Raw genomic sequence first — 20992 nt, 5'->3', positions numbered from 1 at the left:
TGGTCGTATGCGTGTTTGGCGCCGTGCAGGTGAGCGCCACAATCAGGACTGCATACGACCGAGGCACACAGGGCCAACACCCGGCATCATGGTGTGGGGAGCGATCTCCTACACTGGCCGTACACCACTGGTGATCGTCGAGGGGACACTGAATAGTGCACGGTACATGCAAACCGTCATCGAACCCATCGTTCTACCATTCTTAGACCGGCAAGGGAACTTGCTGTTCCAACAGGACAGTGCACGTCCGCATGTATCCCGTGCCACCCAACGTGCTCTAGAAGGTGTAAGTCAACTACCCTGGCCAGCAAGATCTCCGGATCTGTCCCCCATTGAGCATGTTTGGGACTGGATGAAGCGTCGTCTCACGCGGTCTGCACGTCCAGCACGAACGCTGGTCCAACTGAGGCGCCAGGTGGAAATGGCATGGCAAGCCGTTCCACAGGACTACATGCAGCATCTCTACGATCGTCTCCATGGGAGAATAGCAGCCTGCATTGCTGCGAAAGGTGGATATACACTGTACTAGTGCCGACATTGTGCATGCTCTGTTGCCTGTGTCTATGTGCCTGTGGTTCTGTCAGTGTGATCATGTGATGTATCTGACCCCAGGAATGTGTCAATAAAGTTTCCCCTTCCTGGGACAATGAATTCACGGTGTTCTTATTTCAATTTCCAGGAGTGTATCTCATTCTCTTCCTTTCATACACAACTCTCACCACAGTCGACAGGGGAAACTTATTTTTCAACTTCCCCACGTATAAGAAGTAAAGCAGAAATGATCCTCAAACCACCGTCCAATATCCTTGACACTCATTTGTTGTAGACTCTTTATTCTAAATTCAAACGTAACGAGGTATCCCGAACAGAATGACCACCTGCATACCTACCGCCCCTGATTTTGAAAACTTCGATCATGTGAAACCCAACTAGCACCTTTCCAACGTAACGTAGTGAAGTCATGGATAAAGTCAGTCAGGTAATGCAATTTTCGTCGATTTTCGAAAAGCATTTAACACGGCGCCGCACGTACGCTTGTTATCAAAAGTAGGATCGTATGGGGTATCGAGTGAAATTTGTGACTGGACTGAGGACTTTTTGATGGGGAGGATGCAACAAGTTATCCTGGATTGCGAGTCATCGACAGGTGTAGAAGCAACTTCGGGTTTGCCACTGGAAATGTGTTGAAATTCTCGCCGTTCATGTTAATGAACTTGCGGACAATGTTAACAGTAACCGCAGACTTTTTGCACAAGACGCACTTGTCGGTGATGAAATATTGTCTGAAAGAAACTGCACAAATATTGTTTTATACCTTAATAAAACTGAATATTTTTGCAGCTTCTTTCGGATATTTCATTACTGATAACTGCATCATCTGCAAAAAGATTGATGAAGTACTATGTGAAAGAAGCTGTAAAAGTATTCACTCACATGTTTATAAGATTTAAAAGTGCTGCTAAGAATGGCAGCATGCTTTAAAACTTCAGAAATTTAAAATTGTGCCCTTTACAAAACGAAACAACGTGGTATCCTACGGCTATAATGTCAATGACGCACAGCTTGAATCGGTCAACTTGTACAAATACCTGAGTGTAACCATTTTTAAGGATATGAAATGGAATGATCTCATAGTCTCAGTAGTGGGTAAATCAGGTGACAGACTTTGGCTTGTTGATGGAATACTAGGGAAATGCAATCGATTGACAAGGAGACTACATACAAAACATTCGTGCGACTCATCATAGGATGTTGTTCAAGTGTGTGGGACCCATACCAAATAGGACTAACAGGCGACATAGAAGGAATACGAAAGAAGGGCTGCACGAATTGTGATAGGTTTATTTGGCCCATCGAAGAGTATCACGTAAATGCTGAGGAAACTAAAGTGCCATGTGCTTGAAGATGGGCGCAAACTATCCCACGAAAGCCTACTTGCGAAGTTTCATGACTGAGCCTTAAGTTATAAATGTGTGAACATAATACTCGTACATCACATTACATGTCGCTCCAGTAGGGGCAGCGAGTACAAAATTACACTTATTGCAGCGCGCACAGAGGCATTTAAACAATTATTCTTACCGCGCTGCATACACGAATGGAACTGGAAGAAGCCCTGATAACTGGTATAATGAGAAGTACCGTGTGCCGTGCACTCCTCAATGGTTTGCAGAGTATGGATGTAGATGTCGTTGACAGATGTCGCTAACACGCAATATGACTGTAAAGGGTGGCTAGTAAAATTTAAAGCACTATAAAACTCCTATTTTGCCTTTTACTTCATATGTTATCTTTTACTTAACCTTCATATATGCATCCATATACAGGATGTTTAGTACAGGATTGGTCAACATTGAAAAAAAGGTCAGTGACCATGTACACAGAAACCAAAACTTGTTGAGACAGTAGCTAATAGGTGTTGCAGGAAGTGTATAACAAATATCTGAGGTAATTGCTTTTTATGCCTCTTTGATTAGACCATCATAAGCGAGTGTATGATCATTTCCGTCACTGCTTCGGCAACTCATGAAGACAGACACGTTGTAATTGCGCGTTTGAAACTCTCCCTCCTGCCCGAAGTGGGACACGAAGCAAGTGATCTTATTTTTACGCGACCTCCATGTCTAAGCTAACGTTTACTGATACGCTACATGTTGCGTGATAATTATGTTAGAGTATAATGACTTTTCTGGAGATTAGAAATCTACTCTGTAGAAATCAGCATGGGTTTCTAAGAAGACGATCGTGTGAAACCCAGCTCGCGCTATTCGTCCACGAGACTCAGAGGGCCATGTACACGGGTTCCCAGGTAGACGCCGTGTTTCTTCCCCAAGGCGTTTGATACAGTTCCCTACAGTCGTTTAATGAACAAAGTAAGAGCATATGGACTATCAGACCAATTTTGTGATTGGATTGAAGAGTTCCTAGATAACAGAACGCAGCACGTCATTCTCAATGGAGAGAAGTCTTCCGAAGTAAGAGTGATTTCAGGTGTGCCGCAGGGGAGTGTCGTAGGACCGTTGCTATTCACAATATATATAAATGACGTGGATAACATCGGAAGTTCACTGAGGCTTTTCACAGACGATGCTGTAGTATATCCAGAGGTTGTGAGAATGGAAAATTGTACTGAAATGCAGGAGGATCTGCAACGAATTGACGCATGGTGCAGGGAATGGCAACTGAATCTCAATGTAGACAAGTGTAATGTGCTGCAAATATATAGAAAGAAAGATCCTTTATCATTTAGCTACAATATAGCAGGTCGGCAACTGGAAACAGTTAATTCCATAAATTATCTGGGAATAGGCATTAGGAGTGATTTAAAATGAAATGACCATATAAAATTAATCGTCGGTAAAGCAGATGCCAGACTGAGATTCATTGGAAGAATCCTAAGGAAATGCAGTCCGAAAACAAAGGAAGTAGGTTACAGTACACTTGTTCGCCCGCTGCTGGAATACTAATCACCGGCGTGGGATCCGTAGCAGATAGGGTTGACAGAAGAGATAGAGAAGATTCAACGGAGGGCAGCGCGCTTGGATACAGGATCATTTAGTAATCGCGAAAGCATTACGGAGATGATAGATAAACTCCAGTGGAAGACTCTGCAAGAGATACGCTCAGTAGCTCGGTACGGGCTTTCGTTGAAGTTTCGAGAACATACCTTCATCGAGGAGTCAAGCAGTATATTGCTCCTTCCTACGTATATCTCGCGGAGAGACCATGAGGATAAAATCAGAGAGATTAGAGCCCACACAGAGGCGTACCGACAATCTTTCTTTCCACGAACAATACGAGACTGGAATAGAAGGGAGAACTGATAGAGGTACTGAAGGTACCCTCCGCTACACACCGTCAGGTGGCTTGCGGAGTGTGAATGCAGATGTAGGTGTAGATAAAAGCAATAGGTAGAGTTATCGAGTTAGCGATGGTCACCCACCGGTTGAAGTTACCAGACAACTCTTCTCCAAGGCACTGTCACGGGATCGGTGTTTCATTTCCGCAGAATGTCTGCAACTCCCAACCGTAAGAGGTTAATGCCTGCAGTCAGCACCAGACGGCGAGAACGAGGAAAAATCATCAGTTCGGGACTCGTGTAATTTAGCCCACTTACGGACCAGACGCTATCCGTTCCGCTTTGCAGCATAACACAAACGGGGATGACGGATCCGCGTTAATGAAGATTTATGAAGAGAGCGAGTCGCCCAAATAAGATCCTCACACAGGATCCAGTTCGGTCACGCAGCGCGGAGCACTGTATCCGCGTCACAACTCAGGGCGAATAACCCGGCCACGTTTTAGGCGGCCAAGCGGTCCGGAGTTGCTCCTCCGCCGGCAGCGCCCTTTTCCGTACATTATAGCCGTTCATTCTGTGCTCGTCCGATAACCGGATCCCAAGTTGCTGGGCAGCTTTTTGCCGGATTAAGCGGCCTGCCAAGATAAGAAGGCACAGCTTCCTGCGCTCTCTAAGTTTGGATACTTCGTCACCCCAACTGGAATAGATTAGAAAACGTCTCGTGACGAAGGCAATTATCACGCTTTAAAAATGAACTCACCAAACTTGCGAAGTTCGCAAAAGCGAAATTGATTGTTGAGTAACTGTAGAGACTGTTTTGTAGATATTTTACCCCTGTTTAATGTTTGAAAGAATTTTAAGTACATGTACTTCCATTTGCTATTGAACTTCGCAGGTTTGGCGAGTTAACTATTACAGACGGAAGACAGTCAGGCGACGTAAGGGAGAAGAAACGTATGCCAAGTTCAAATGAAGATGTCAACTGATAGGCCATGATGCAGTATTTGTATGTACTTAATAATGTTAATTAAGGATTAATAATGCTTCCAGACATTAAAAGCTGAAATATACCTTGCGTCAACAAGTTTTCTAGTTGCTCAATGATAGTTAGGTGCCATCCCATTTCATTCAGATAATATCATTCCTTTACACTGAAGTTTTTCTTTACTTTTCTGAAATTTTGCAGCTGTCTCTTGATCCACTAAGTGTTCAGCAGGTTTTCACTGACGTCACGAGAACTTTTCCGGTCGTTAGTTCGCAACATTGGGTTAATGACGGTTCTGCCAGGATATAACACCTAAGTAATGATTGGTTTTATGTTGAGATAGGGCTGAATGAATTAAGTTGCTTGTGTGCGTGGAATGTGACCATGATCCTCAACCACAACACTAACAGACCTCAAATGGCCGCGCGGGATTAGCCGAGCGGTCTCAGGCGCTGCAGTCATGGACTGTGCGGCTGGTCCCGGCGGAGGTTCGAGTCCTCCCTCGGGCATGGGTGTGTGTGTTTGTTCTTAGGATAATTTAGGTTAAGTAGTGTGTAAGCTTAGGGACTGATGACCTTAGTAGTTAAGTACCATAAAATTTCACACACATTTGAACATTTTGAACGTCAAATGTGTAACAGTTTTCAAGTGTTGCTCACAACTGAGACAATCGCCGACTATCATGAGGAAAAGTAAGCGTATCGAATAGGTGCTGGTCGCGGAATGTAAGTGGCGGTTTAGAATTTGTACCTTACAGTTTGCGTAATAAATTAGCACTGCAACCAAAGTTTTCAAGCCGAAGTTTGTCTTCCTCAGTTATTGTGTACCAGGTGCAATCCAGATAAAATCTGTCATTTCAACCATAAAGTTTTTCTTTGCCAAGTTTTACGGCAGTTCGTATTTTGGTATAAATAACAAAGCACCATCGTAGGTAGGTACACAAATTGAAACATGTTAGGAAGGAACGGAGCAACAGTACATCGTTAGAAGGAGGTATAAAGAACGGTTGCCTGTCATCAACTCAGTAGGCGCTAACTTAACAACAGCGTCGGTATCGTTCTCTCATCTCTTTGCAACGTAGTTTGTCTAACGTCCTCGCTTGCGTTCTTTATATTCGCTGTTCTTAAATCATACGCAGTATCACTCTCCTCTCTTTTGCAGTCACACCCCACAGGACGAGGGCGAACCATAGACGCTGTATGAAGATCAAAAGAAAAACGCGACTAATCCGCCCGGCTCGGCAGTTCGTGACCTATACCAGACAAACGAAGCAGCGTTTTCGAAAAGTCGAGGTTCAAAGTTTTACGAGCTTGTTGAATGCGATATGAGAGCCGCAGCCGTCGTGCAGATTAGGACAAAAATAATGAGACTCGAAGCCAGTACCGGCTGGTTTCTAATCTACCGCCCCCCCTCCCAAAAAAAAAAAAAAAAAAAAAAAAAAAAACTTCAGGACAGCGCGAACGCAATCCCGACTACTAAAAATTATGCGCCCGATGGGCGCGCATTTTTTTATTTATGAACATAACATCGTTACAACAATACATGAACAGAAAAATGTAATTGTGAATAGCTGGTCAATATTTCACATAGTCGAAATCCTTTAAGAACAGAAATAAATACAACTGAAATGTGTGACAAGTTATTCACAGAGAGCTTTTAGTAACAATTCTAAAAAATCAGTATGAGTTGCGAAATGTAAACAAAAATTGAAATAAGTGTATCAGGTAAGAAACTAAGAGAAAATGGAAAACTCTAATGAGAAAAGAGAAAGAAAAAGGATACTTCTAGCGAAAGTATTTACTGTAAGGGAAGCGTCGTCTGATATCCGTACACTAACGCAACCGATAAAATGTTGGCAAAATGTTCACGGTACAGCGGTGAACTTTGCAGTCGTTGATGACATTTCCACAGGTAGGCCGTGTGCTGTACGGCGTCACTGAGTTGTAACTCAAAAATGGAGTAGGCAGTGTGTCCCAGTAGCCAGGCCACGGCGTTGCACTTCGTTTTTGGGTGCAGTTTAAGGTCAGGAAAGATAAACTACACTGGTGTCACAGTGGAAGATGCAGCCCCATAATCAATCAGCACAACTCCTATACTCCCCACACGTAGCGGCGCGCTATACGGTGGTCTCTGGTGTCGGCAGCTACACACTGGCTGCATTTGTTCGTCTAGCTGAGGTGAATGCCTTAGCCCAGTGGCGGGCAGGAATCCTGCACGTGTGCGGTGCACTTGCACGCGTGCAGTTAACAGGTGTTCTGCGTGCACACGGGGGCAAGCTGGCCACCCGCTTACCTCCCCTCCCCACCATACCTTCTGTCCGCTCCTTCCTCTGCAATGCGTTTTGTTTCCTAGCTTGCTTTGTTGAATGTGGGAATAAGATTAGTAGTAGTAGTGCTTGAAAGATATCGTGTTTTGAAAGAGTACCTATTACCTACGATACGTTTTATTTAATTATCACAGGTGGAGTGGAACAAAATTTCTACACACAGACAAACGCAAGCAGTTACTTAAATTTTCATCACTGATGTTTGCTCTTAACCGACACTTACTAATTCAGCAAATGGTTTTCCAGCTCTCGCTATATTAAGCTCGTACCGCTGGGCTATTATTGTTGTCGTCCTGAGAAATTGAAAACGGTGCTCCATAAAATGTTAAATCAGTTACATGAGAGACATGACGAAAGGAAGTCGCAGATCTCTCGTGACCACAGCAACTACGACAGATTCATCTAGTATCGTCAGATCGCTCTTCTTAAGCTCAGTCAATTTCCCCATCCGCTCGGAATCCGACAATAAATTGTACTCGTCCTTGTGAAATTTGTTATAATGGCCTTCAATACTAAACTTCCGCTGACCAGCGAGAATACTGCCACATATTAAACATTTTCAATTTTCACGTTTTTGCACAAAGGAAAAATGATTCTCTCATTACTTTTTAAAAGATAGCAAATCTCCACTTCTCCGTTTCCTTGTTTCACTCTGCATTTTCCGGTTCTTGAAGTACAACGTTGACTACGTAGTGGTCGCTACGCATCAATGTCCGCAGCTTAGCCTGGCACTACACTGCCGCAACCTGCCGGCTGTCGCCACTGCCCCTGTCGACGCCTGCACGCGAGCAGCACACGTGCAGCGCTGTGCGCTCATGAGCCGCGTGCAACGTTTGCCCGCTCCTGCCTTAGCCGGTTACGCTAACGCTGCTGTTTGACGGCTGGTGCTCTGGTATGGTATTCAACGGGCTCGTAAAACTTTGGAGATGGATTTCTAGAAATCGCTTGAGAACCGGGTTCTCCTAGAACAGCCTTTGTTACGTTTAAGTGTTTACCCTGTCTGATAAAGAAAGTGAAGCACCCGGAAGGGAAAGAGGAACGAAATGGAAATTCACGGATTGAGAGTGTATGTGATATTATTTGAGAGATTACAACATCGAGTCAAATTAGAAAGAACTCGCTAGCGTTAAATCACTTATCAATATGACATTACACCCCCTCTGTCCTGGATGCGTGCAATGATTCAGTTGCGAAAGCTATCTTAAGGCCGTCGTACCTTCTTCTGAGGCAACGTGGCTCGCAACTTTTGTAACTGGTCTTCAATATCGTCTACACTGGCACTGGACAGAGTAGACGCCTTATCTCTTCCGACATACCTTCTGTCAGGGAGAGATCTGGAGATATTGGTGGTCGCAGGAGTACCTCAGCATCACGTAGACTGTTCGTAGTGACACGTCCCATGTGTATGCGAGCACTGTCCTGTTGAAAAGTTACATACTCTCTCATGAGACGTAACACGTAAGGATGCTGGATGCCCGTGATGTACAGTTGTGAAGCCAGAGTTCCCTCAATCAGTACCAATTGTGACTTGAAGTCATAGTGGACGGCTCCCCACACTATGAAGCCACGACTGACACCCCCTGTTGGTGATGTATGAATTTCATTATGGTGTGGCAATAAACTGTTTGGATCGCCGACCCTGATGTACACTACTGGCCATTAAAATTCCTACACCAAGAAGAAATGCTGATGATAAACGGGTATTCATTGGACAAATATATTACACTAGAACTGACATGTGATTACATTTTCACGCAATTTGGGCCCATAGATCCTGACAAATCAGTACCCAGAACAACCACCTCTGGCCGTAATAACGGCCTTGATACGCCTGGGCATTGAGTCAAACAGAGCTTGGATGGAGTGTACAGGTACAGCTGTCGATGCAGCTTCAACACGACACCACAGTTCACCAAGAGTAGTGACTGGCGTGTTGTGAATAGCCAGTTGCTCGGCCACCATTGACCAGACGTTTTCAATTCATGAGAGATCTGGAGAATGTGCAGGCCAGGGCAGCAGTCGAACATTTTCTGTATCAAGAAAGGCCCGTACAGGACCTGCAACCTGCGGTCGTGCATTATCCTGCTGAAATGTGGGGTATTGCAGGGATCTAGTGAAGGGTAGAGCCACGGGACGTAACACATCTGAAATGTAATGTCCACTGTTCAAAATGCCGTCAATGCGAACAACAGGTGACCGAGACGTGCAACCAATGGCCCTCCATACCATCACGCTGGGTGGTACGCCAGTATGGCGATGACGAATACACGCTTCCAATGTGCGTTCACCACGATGTCGCCAACAGAACCTGTATTCATCCGAAAAATGTTTTGTCATTCGTACACCCATGTTCGTCGTTGAGTACACCATCGCAGGCGCTCGTGTCTGTGATGCAGCGGCAAGTGTAGCCGCAGCTATGGTCTCCGAGCTGATAGTTCATGCTGCTGCAAACGTCGTCGAACTGTTCGTTGCCTTGCAAACGTCCCCATCTGTTGACTCAGGGAAAGAGACGTGGCTGCACGACCCGTTACAGCCATGCGAATAAGATGCCTGTCATCTCGACTGCTAGTAATACGAGGCCGTTGAGATCCAGCACGGGGTTCCGTATGACCCTCCTGAACCCACCGATTCCATATTCTGCTAACAGTCATTGGATCTCGACCAACGCGAGCAGCAATGTCGCGAACGATAAACCGCAATCGCGATAGGCTACAATCCGACCTTTATCAAAATCGGAAACGTGATGGTACGCATTTCTTCTCCTTACACGAGGCATCACAATAAGGCTTCACGAGCAACGCCGGTCAACTGCTGTTTGTGTATGAGAAATAGTTTGGAAACTTTCCTCATGTCAGCACGTTGTAGGTGTCGTCACCGGCGCCAACCTTGTGTGAATGCTCTGAAAAGCTAATCATTTGCATATCACAGCATCTTCTTCCTGTCGATTAAATTTCGCGTCTGTAGCACGTCATCTTCGTGGTGTAGCAATTTTAATGGCCAGTATTGTAAATCCGCCACTTAAAGAAACAGCGGCAGTGCGACTAACCTGCAGATCTTGGATGGTGGTAATGAGAATTTATCAGCCATCTGACGCGAGAAGAAGAGCGACAGGGACACGCACCCGCACTAGCGCCAGTGAGTGGAGAGAGGCGGCTATTACAGGGAGCCGCTATACCCGTCTGACGCGCGCCCATTGAGCTCGCGTCTCGCCCGTCGCGCCGGCGGCCAGCTGGCATTCCGTCGTGCCACTGGCCCGGAATATTCAATGGAGGCAGCAGTCGCAGCCACGGCAGCAGGCGCGGCCGCTGCGCTGCCTCCGACAGGTTTGCTGCACCAGCAGCAGCGCGAGCCGCCGCTACGTTCCGCAGCCACGCGCGCCCGCTGCCGCCAAAAACTCACGCACGTTCACTGTCGTCAGTTCCAGCCAACCTGAAGCAAAGCGGGGGAAGACTGTTTATCAGTTGATTATTCAATTGTTTATTGCTGGTATAAACTAGAGATGGCGGATGCGCTCTTGAACTGATTCATAGAGTTGAATCTTTCAAAGGAGTGAACAATCAGTGATTCAGAAAAAAAGAACAGTAGCTCCAAACGTTTCCCACGGCAGAGAGAGAGAGAGAGAGAGAGAGAGAGAGAGACGGAGCATATCAGCAGCGCCTCTGCTGGTCACAGCACACTGCACGCCACACAACACAGCCAGCGCCGGCTTCTGCCCTGCTTCTACCTTGGCTGCCTGCATTGTGCAGTGCCCCATTGGATTTTGTGTTTCACATATGCCGCGCCGTCTCTGTGCGTCGTCTGCCGCGTGCAGTGTCTGGCGCAGCTTAACTTCTCATCGCACTCTGTCGGCGATCGTTTCAGTTGCACGTCCTGCACTCTGGGCAGTTGATGCGAGCAACAGGACAGAGAGCCACCTAGCGGATAACATAGGAACTACTTGCAACAACCTGCTCGCAAGGGAACGGACGATTTGTCTCGGAGCGGGTGAGTTCACCGCTCCCCCCACCATCGGAACTCGCCCGCTCAACGCTCACCCCTCCGTTCTCGACTCTAGCCAGAGCATTGAGCAAAGCAACTCAGGTATCACTCTGGTCTCTGCAGTCTTAGCTCACGCAGTAATACAGCTCGCAGCTCGACCTGCTCGACTCAGTGCTTCTGCATCGGAGTTCGTCTCTACTGGATATTGTTCTTCGTAGTAATACCGCTATGTATATTACATTATTATGTTATGTATACATCATTTGTTTTTATTTTATTTTTATTTGTTTAAACTGATCAGATTAGGTTCCTGACGACTCCTCTTACTATAGGATTTTTATTATGGACACTCGAATTTACGCTTTAATTACGAGCGAACCGATAAACGTATCGCAAAATGTGATACACCAATATTTTCCTTGTTTTATTCTGCGTAAGGTTATTTGCAGCACTTTCGTTTTACAGTCAAATTTATATATTTTTTTCTTATTCTGGTACGGATTTTGCGATTTTAGGCGTCTTCAGAAGGAAACGTTCACTTTAAAAATATATGGCTTGCGATGTATTTGTATGAGGTTAATGAAATTTTAATGCATTATAGCCAAATATATTGTTAATGTAAATCTCAAGTTACAACATTTTCCAGTCACCCAAAAAACCACGATAGTGCAAAATAAATCAACAATCAAAAACTTTGTCATATCGTGGAAATTTCAATAAACAATACAAAATTCTTACTCATTATCTGTGTTACTTCGAAATAGGATGAAATAAGATCAAAATACAGGTATAGTACTGGAATAAACCAAGTTTAAAGGGCAATGTGCCTTCCATTTATTTTCTATTGTAAATGAGTGGTGAGTCATGAAAAAGAGCTAATTCATTTCAGGGAGTGAACAGTTCTGACCCGATCTCTGAAAAGAACAGTTTTGCCCATCTCTAGTATAAACATGTGTGTATTATCTAGAAACTGCAGCAGACCACAACTTCTTAATCTTTATTACTAGCCTTTACCCGCAGCTTCGCCAGCGTATGTGTTCGACACATATATTGACCAGGCCTCTTGCTCCCCATCTCTATGCCTACCTCTTACTCCCTCTGTCTGTGCACCTTATTCTCTCACCTCTTTATCTCGTCCTCCGAAGTCTGATTCTTCATCTCCTCCTCCCCCTTTCTTTGTCTATTTCCTTCACCCTCCCTCCCCCCCGCCTCTTTTGCCATCTCTACTTCCCCCTCTTCCTTTTCCACCTGCCCACTGTCCTCCTACACCTTTCACCTGCCTCGTGTGTCTGCCCCTCCTCCCCTGTCTCTGTTCATTTCCTCCTTCCCCTCACTCTGTCCATCCCTTTCAAGCAATCCCCAGCCATGCTCAGCAGCATGTGAAGCCCCTCCATTATAGTTCAATAAAGCAGGCCAATATTCCTCTCATAATACACCTGTATTATCATCATCATGCAGGGCAGGCTACATACCAGGGGCTTGACAAATATTTGTTTGCCCCTGACGTACAGGCCGCCATGCAACATAGGTCGACAAAGCAGGTAGATACTACTCCAAACCATTACACCTGTTCTGCAGAGTGGATGACACGTTGGGGCCCAGAAAACTCTCTGTTGCCTCTGACATGTACACTGTCCAGTAAAAATGGTTGAGTTGGAGGGCTGATACTGCTCCCACACAACATGCCTGTTATGCAGGGCAGCCTGTATGCCAGGGCTGGGAAAAAACATGTTTTGGTCTAGAATGAGATTTTCACTCTGCAGCGGAGTGTGCGCTGATATGAAACTTCCTGGCAGATTAAAACTGTGTGCCAGACCGAGACCCGAACTCGGGACCTTTGCCTTTCGCGGGCAAGTGTTCTACCAACTGAACTACCCGTGCACGTCCTCCCAGTAATCTGGCGGAAGATCATCGCGTTGAACGAAGATTATGTTGGAAAACAAGGTTTGGGGCCATAAGAGTGTGGAATAACATGGTGTAATGGAATTTTGAATAAAACCAACTGCTTTCAGAAAAAAGTGCTGCATTGCTTGTTAAACGCCTCTCGTACATTTTTATTATTTTTCTCAAGCACTATTTATATCTTACCCTAATTATCTGCAGCTTATTTCTGGGTCGGGAAAACCAATGCCAATATCTCACCAATGCCAATATCTCACCAGTGTTGTGCACCACTATAATCAAACCCACTTGCCAGCTCACAAGTGTCGAGGAATAAATGTTGCGCCTCTGCCAGTCTCAAGTCTCCGGAATGAAATGTTTTTTTCAGTTGTTATTGTCTTCTCACCAGCCTGCACGACCTGCGTTCGTGACAGCCAATCAGTGGCCGGTATCTCCTTCTACTCTACTTTTAACCGCAGCTTTGAAGAAGTAATATTTTCCTATGACTTGGTGGGAGTCCAACTGTCTTGAATTTAGGAAGCAGTTTTTATATTGAAGAGAAGATATTATACAATTTAAATGCAAGGTTGTGATTCGTCGGCCCAGTATTTGGTCGGTTGTGGTACTTTTATGTGCACAGGGCCGCCCGGACCGATGGGTTCGCGCACCCACGTGACCAACAGCTGATGTGAGACTGGCCCAGTCCCATCAACAACATCCGCCAGGCCGCATTCCACCTTCCCATTCACAAAGAGCTACTGTGTCTCCTGAGAACCTTGGCCAGTCTGTCTGGACACCTCTCCATTCCTGCATCGTCCTCAGGTCGTTTTCGAGCGTAATCAGAGCACCTAAAATGAAACTCGTCTTCTTAGATAGGTGCTCCATTACATTACAAGGTGATGTCTGATACCGTTCGCATGTAATGATCTCTGAAAGATGGGAACCACAGCAGTAACACAGCGGATTCGCATTCGGGACGAGTGGTGTTCAATTACCCATCTAGCTACCAATATTTAGGTTAACCGGCTATTTTCCTACATCTCCTGAACCGGATGCCTGGACAGTCCCTAAACACTCTTACGGCCGATTCTTACTATCATCCTCTTTTCCAGCCCAAGGTTGTACTGCTGGTCTGATGACTTCGATGAAGACAGTCAAGCAGTAAATTTGCAACCCTAATTCTTGCTTGACTATTTGGTTGGAACTGTGGAGTCTGAACGGGTACAACTCTTTCTGAGCAAGTGTACTTCTAATTTCTGATTATTGTTTACTTTTATTATTTAAGATAACCTCTTTAAGCTTGCTGGGACTCTTGATACTAGGGTATTTTATTAAAAGTGGCCCGATTTGAACTAATTAATTACTGATAGAAAATGAATTTCATAATTTCAGTTAATTAAATATGCAACGGATAACGCTCCCTGAAGTTATCATGAACCAGCGCAATCAGTACAGACGGAGTATAGGTTTCTTCATGTTCACAAGCTAACTACTACCAACTCCTGTCTCACTCTTACTCTAATGAGGTTTCTTTAATCTATTAATTTATTCACTTCTCTCATCTATCATTGATTACTGAAGGTTGTATATGGATTAGGAAGAGGGTGAGTTTATTCGACGATTTCAATAACAACACTTGAGTGTTTAGCCGCATAAAATTTTAATACACCATTAGTAATTTCTGTATCAGATTCATTTACACTTTGTGATGACTGATATAAATCTGCATAATTACCAGTACTGATTCCCAATTGGGATTACTTCTGCTTTCCTAAGGATATAATAAAACTGTCACACAAGAAGATAGCGGGAAGGTTTTATTCCATGTGATTTCATATCATCAAACAACATCGCATTCGCATTGGCATGCCAAAATATAAACTGATTATTCCATCTACTTCACTGTACGAATGTACTATCGCATGTGATAGCAAGGCAAAGCTTAATAGCGATAAGCAGGGATTAAATAAACTATGGACTGACTGGTGTCTAACAAAACTCTTATCATACTCAACAACTACAGTCCCAGTTATCATTCAAATAAAGAAAGGATCAAAGGCGTCAATCAATAGAAAACTTTACACATTCGGATTAAGGGGCACCAGAATGAATTTAGGCTCTAGCAGACACGTGAAACAAGTAATTTAAAAATGTATAAGGGCTGTACTATTAGTGTCATGCAGTACGTTCATTTACTTACTACTACTAACTGAAATTACCAAAATTATTACATCAAATGTGGCTGATGGTCGTTAAGAATTTACTATGGTGCTCTGCAAAATTAATTAGGACAAAATCGTGTTGCAATTCAAATCTGATAAAGCGCCCCACATCAAGATGTTACTGAGGTCCAAACCAATTAAAATAAATGATTTCATAGCCAACTATGCCAGTTTTAAAATCCATTGAGTCAATTTATCATATTATTATGGCTATCAGGGATGAACGAAAAAATCATATTCACACGTGGTAGGCCGTGTGGCTCCATCACCAATCACAAAGAAATCAACTAATGTATTCATTGTAAATCAAAAACACCGTGATCACTGAGTTTCTGTTTCCCCTTACGATTGTTTAACGTTAAGAGAACACACACCAATCCCTGATTACTAATTTCTGAGCGCTAGTTCCGAAAACAGGCGCGAAGCGTGTGGCTACAGATGAAGCACAGAGAAAAAGACATTAATTACACAAAACATTAAGGAAAAATTAGTCTAGTCCAGTCCATACTGCCTATCATAAGTATTCGAGAATGTTAAATCCGCGTAATGCCATGAATTTCTGATGGTTAAATCTCACTTACCCGATTGACGCGAACTTTTTCATCACCAAATGACAAAAGAACGCCAGAAAGTGCCGAAAATTATGCCGGAAAAAGCATCCTAACTAACTTTCTATTATTTATAGCAATCACTGAACTTCGATAAAAACTCGCGAACTTGGAATTTCAGTTGCTTAAGGCTCACTTACACCTTTGGCTTGAACATGTTCTCGGTACCAAGAAACAAACAAGCGGCCATTAAAATCAAGTAAAAATTCACAAAAATCGTACATAGAAATTCATTGTATCGACCGTTCTCTCAGTTGAGCAGATCACAGCTACGAATATGCTCAAACATAGGTACTAAGATGATGGGTGGCGCCCACATTTACTACAATCAATTAATTTTTCAAAATATGAGAATTACCATTTTTTCTAACATTTCCCTACCTATACTGACTTTAAACACTACATTTCGAGCAGGATACACGATAATACACCTCATTTTACATTCATTTTCCTTATCATACCAGTACACCTGTCACGGAGATGTCCTCACTCCAGGTCCTCCTACCGAACAGTATCTAAATATGGTGCATCAAGGACCGACGTCTCGCAGTTCAAATTTTTGGGAGGTGGAAGGAAGCCTAGTGAGGGTGGAACACCTGACGTCCTCTAAACTATAGATACTTTGCGAAAGCCTCTGCAAACATCTTTGCTTAGCCTTGCCCACTCCTGTTCCTTATTTATATAAATGATATGCCCTCTAGTATTACGGGTAACTCTAAAACATTTCTGTTTGCTGATGACACTACCTTGGTAGCAAAGGATGTTGTGTGCAACATTGGCTCGGTTTCAAATAGTGCAGTACATGACCTAAATTCATGGCTTGTAGAAAATATGGTTCAAAATGGCTCTGAGCACTTTGGGACTTAACATTTGAGGTCATCAGTCCCCTAGAACTTAGAACTACTTGAACTTAACTAACCTAAGGATATCACACACATCCATGCCCGAGGCAGGATTCGAACCTGCGACCGTAGTGTAGAAAATAAACTAACGCTAAATCACAGTAAGACTCTGTTTTTACAGTTTCTAACACACAATTCAACATAACCTGACGTTTTCAAAAATGGTTCAAATGGCTCTGAGCACTATGGGACTTAACTACTGAAGTCATCAGTCCCCTAGAACTTAGAACTACTTAAACCTAACTAACCTAAGGACATCACACACATCCATGTGTGAGGCAGGATTCGAACCTGCGACCGTAGCGGTCACGCGGTTCCAAACTGACGCGCTTAGAACCGCACGGCCACACCGGCCGGCTAACCTGACGTATTAATTTCACAGAACGGGCATATGATTAGTGAAACTGAACAGTTCAATTTCTAGGTGTTTAGATAGATAGTAAGCTGTCGTGGAAATCCCACGTTCAGGATCTTGTTCAAAGACTTAATACTGCCATTTTTACTATTCGAACGGCATCAGAAGTGAGTGATCGTTCGAAACGAAAATTAGTCTACTTTGCTTATTTTCATTCGCTTATGTCGTATGGTATATTATTTTGGGGTAACTCTTCCCATTCTGGAAGGATATTTTTGGCTCGGAAACGGGCGGTTCGGGAAATAAGTGGTGTGAGTTCACCAACCTGTTGTCGACCTCTGTTCACGAGTCTGGGTATTTTGACACTGATCTCTCAATATGTATATTCCTTATTGTCGTTTCTTGTTACCAATATTAGTTTGTTCCCAAGAATAAGCAGCTCTCACTCGATCAATACTCGGCAGAAATCAAACCTGCATTTGGATCACACTTCCTTAACTCTTGTTCAAAATGCTTCAAATGGCTCTGAGCACTATGAGACTTAACTTCTAAGGCCATCAGTCCCCTTGAACTTATAACTACTTAAACCTAGCTAACCTAAGGACATCACACACATCCATGCCCGAGGCAGGATTCGAACCTGCGACCGTAGCGGTCGCGCGGTTCTAGACCTTAGCGCCTAGAACCGCTCGGCCACCCCGACTGGCCCCTTAACTCTTGTGCAAAAGGGTGTGCACTATACTGCTGCATCCATTTTCAATAAGCTACCACTTTAATTCAAAAATCTTAGCAGTAATCCACGCGCTTTCAAACCGAAACTGAAGAATTTCCTCATGGGTCACTTCTTCTGTTTTGTTGAGGAGTTCCTTGAAAAATTAAGCTGATTCTCTTGTATTGCTGATAGTGTTTCCTTAAACTTATGGACTGACATTTTTCAGGGTCATGAACATTTATTCTTATCTGTTACTACTTTTATGTTGTAATTTCATGTACTGACACGTTCCATGAACTTGGAGGTTTGCTCCTCAATTTGGTCCTACGGAACTTGACGTGTAAATAAATAAATAAATTTCCTTTAACAAAACCACGACCTCCTGACAATCTCTGGTTAGTCCTGTGTTCCTACTTCATACAGTCATTGTCTCGTGGAGGGGTAAAGAGGAGACGTAGGAAGTGTGACAAATAAAAATAAAACACAGTTGTAAGCATTCTGACGGCCAGTGGCCACGGTATGTGAAAATTAAGTAGAGTAGCTTTTCCTTGTGCTGCACAAAATTCCGATGATCGGCACAGTGATCTTCTCGTGAAGCGAAGCTTAAATGGAGCGTACTAACAGTACCGCTTCAAACTTGCTTCGGGGTGGAGTCCATGTGACGCGTTGCACCAGACGTACGTAACTGCCGGGTAGAGAAAGGCATCTCCCGGTCGGCTCCGCAGGGTCGCCCATTGAGGGCACCGGAGGCGCCTGCGGTAGGCCACGGCTGCAGCGGCTGGCGGGCCATCCATCACGGCCCATTCTGGCAATTGCCGCGTGTCACGCGCCTCCGCGGTGGTCGCGGCGCGCCCTCATCACTGCGATGCAGCCGCCGTCACTTCTTGCTTGTTTTGGCCGGACGCACCGCTGACGCCTGGCGTCAACGAGATTCGGGCGTTCGCTTCACACGTCAATCCACATCTATAAATATATACCGTACAACGCACCGCCCGTTGCGTGCTAGCGTACTTCGTACGCATATCAGCCACTCCCTGTCCGAATGCATCCGAATTTGATGGACGTTCAGAACAACATTGCCGTAATCAGTGGACACCGATTACAGACGAAACTTCGCTGGCAGATTAAAACTGTGTGCCGGACCGAGACTCGAACTCGGGACCTTTGCCTTTCGCGGGCAAGTGCTCTACCAACTGAGCTACCCAAGCACGACTCACGCCCTGTCCTCACAGCTTCACTTCCGCCAGTACCTCGCCTCCTACCTTCCAAACTTTACAGAAGCTCTCGCAGGAGAGCTTCTGTAAAGTTTGGAAGGTAGGAGACGAGGTACTGGCAGCTGTGAGAACGGGGCGTGAGTCGTGCTCGGGTAGCTCAGTTGGTAGAGCACTTGCCCGCGAAAGGCAAAGGTCCCGAGTTCGAGTCTCGGTCCGGCACACAGTTTTAATCTGCCAGCGAAGTTTCATATCAGCGCACACTCCGCTGTAGAGTGAAAATTACATTCTACCGATTACAGACGCTTGACTGAGCGAGGTGGCGCACTGGTTAGCACACTGGTCTCACATCTGGAAGGACGACAGTTCAAATCCCAGTCCGCCCATCGACATTTAGGTTCTTCTTTGTTGTTATTGTGGACTTCAGTCTGTAAGATGAAACGTCCCCTTAGAAAAATTAATGAATTACTGTGCTGCTATACCTCTTACATTATTTGCTTTTCAAACAGCTGAGCAAAACTGAACGTACTCAGACATTTTTCTCTTTACTTATTCTGATCATCACTAAACTGACACACAGTATTTTGAGCGCAACGCAATCTGACTTTTAACAATCCCTACCAGAGAATGGCCCTCACTAACAATAACCTATACCTTCCATGAATCACTTACCTCACAAAAATCTTCATTACTCGAACTACTGCAATACAGCGACCGCCAATACTGCCAGCTAAATAAAATATTCTAACTATTGAAGGCACTAACTACTGATAGGCATAGTTAGCAAATGAAAGATTTTGATAGAGAACAAACAATGTATTTGCCTTAATAGTGTTCAAAAGTCTAATATATATATATCAGTCCATGATATCCAATATTACAAATTTATTCTTTCTGATGGACACACATCCAGATCGTCTGCTCTTAAAATTCCGCCATCTCTCTCCCCACACCCACCACTGCTGGCGGCTCACCTCCAACTGCGCAACGCTACGCGCTGTTAACAGCCAACGGCCCAACACTACAATAGCATATACTCCAACAATGCAAACCAACCACAGCCTTCACACAGCACAGTCAGTGATTTTCATAGACAACGCTACGTGGCGTAACCAACATAAAAACCTAAACAGCCTACTTACAAAGCGAATGGGGGAGGGTGGGGTCACTGTTCCGTCTGAGTTTGCTAATTGTACCCACTCACCTCGTAAATCCAATCGTCATTCGCTTCTTCCCTTGCAGTCTAGGAACAGCAGCTTGAATATTGCTGTACTAAACGATAACCAAGGGGAACAAAGGAGTGCCAATTACCAAAATTCAAGTTTTAGCCTAGTATAATCCACTGACGTATTTTTTTAACACTTGCGCTACACAGGGCTGCACTGTTACACTTTTCACAAAATAACAGCCGGCCGGTGTGGCCGAGCGGTTCTAGGCGCTACAGTCTGGAACCGCGCGACCGCCACGGTCGCAGGTTCGAACCCTGCCTCGGGCGTGGATGTGTGTGATGTCCTTAGGTTAGTTAGGTTGAAGTAGTTCTAAGTTCTAGGGGACTCATGACCTCAGAAGTTAAGTCCCATAGTGCTCAGAGCCATTTTATTGAACAAAAAACAAATACGTTGATACACTGATACATACAGTAACACTAGACCACAATACATCATCCCACACTGCAATCCAGATGCGGTGTTATTGGCAATACAGGTAATCCAAGTTTCATGTACCGGCGCGGGTGAGATGCTCGCGGGCATCTAATCATGTTCTCGCGATTGTTCTCGTGGTTTATGACTTCGCGAACCGCGGATTACGTCTCGTGAGGTACACGAATGATTACACAGCATAAAACACCTTTATAGTCACAAAATTTACTTGTTCTCTTAGCCTGATTGCTTAACATCTTCACACGAAACACAAGGTTAGAAAACCACCACATGACTCCTCGCTCGTTCTGGCGCGAAAAAACAATGAAGCGACCATAGCGATTTTATCATAATCGATAACAGTGCTACTCGA

General features: G+C 44.5%; 1 protein-coding gene and 1 non-coding gene across 2 annotated transcripts in view; both read left to right on the top strand.

Annotated features, from left to right (window-relative positions):
* Window positions 1-20992, top strand: part of LOC126095004 (uncharacterized) — a 646737-nt gene that overhangs the window by 527641 nt on the left and 98104 nt on the right. The gene's annotated exons all lie outside the window — the stretch shown is intronic.
* Window positions 19128-19202, top strand: Trnas-cga (transfer RNA serine (anticodon CGA)). Its single transcript has one exon. It is a non-coding gene; the product is annotated as a tRNA-Ser (tRNA).

The sequence above is a fragment of the Schistocerca cancellata genome, chromosome 8, assembly GCF_023864275.1.
Source record: "Schistocerca cancellata isolate TAMUIC-IGC-003103 chromosome 8, iqSchCanc2.1, whole genome shotgun sequence".
NCBI lineage: Eukaryota > Metazoa > Arthropoda > Insecta > Orthoptera > Acrididae > Schistocerca > Schistocerca cancellata.
Note: the sequence above shows the minus strand (reverse complement) of the source record. Positions and strands in the feature narration are given on the sequence as shown.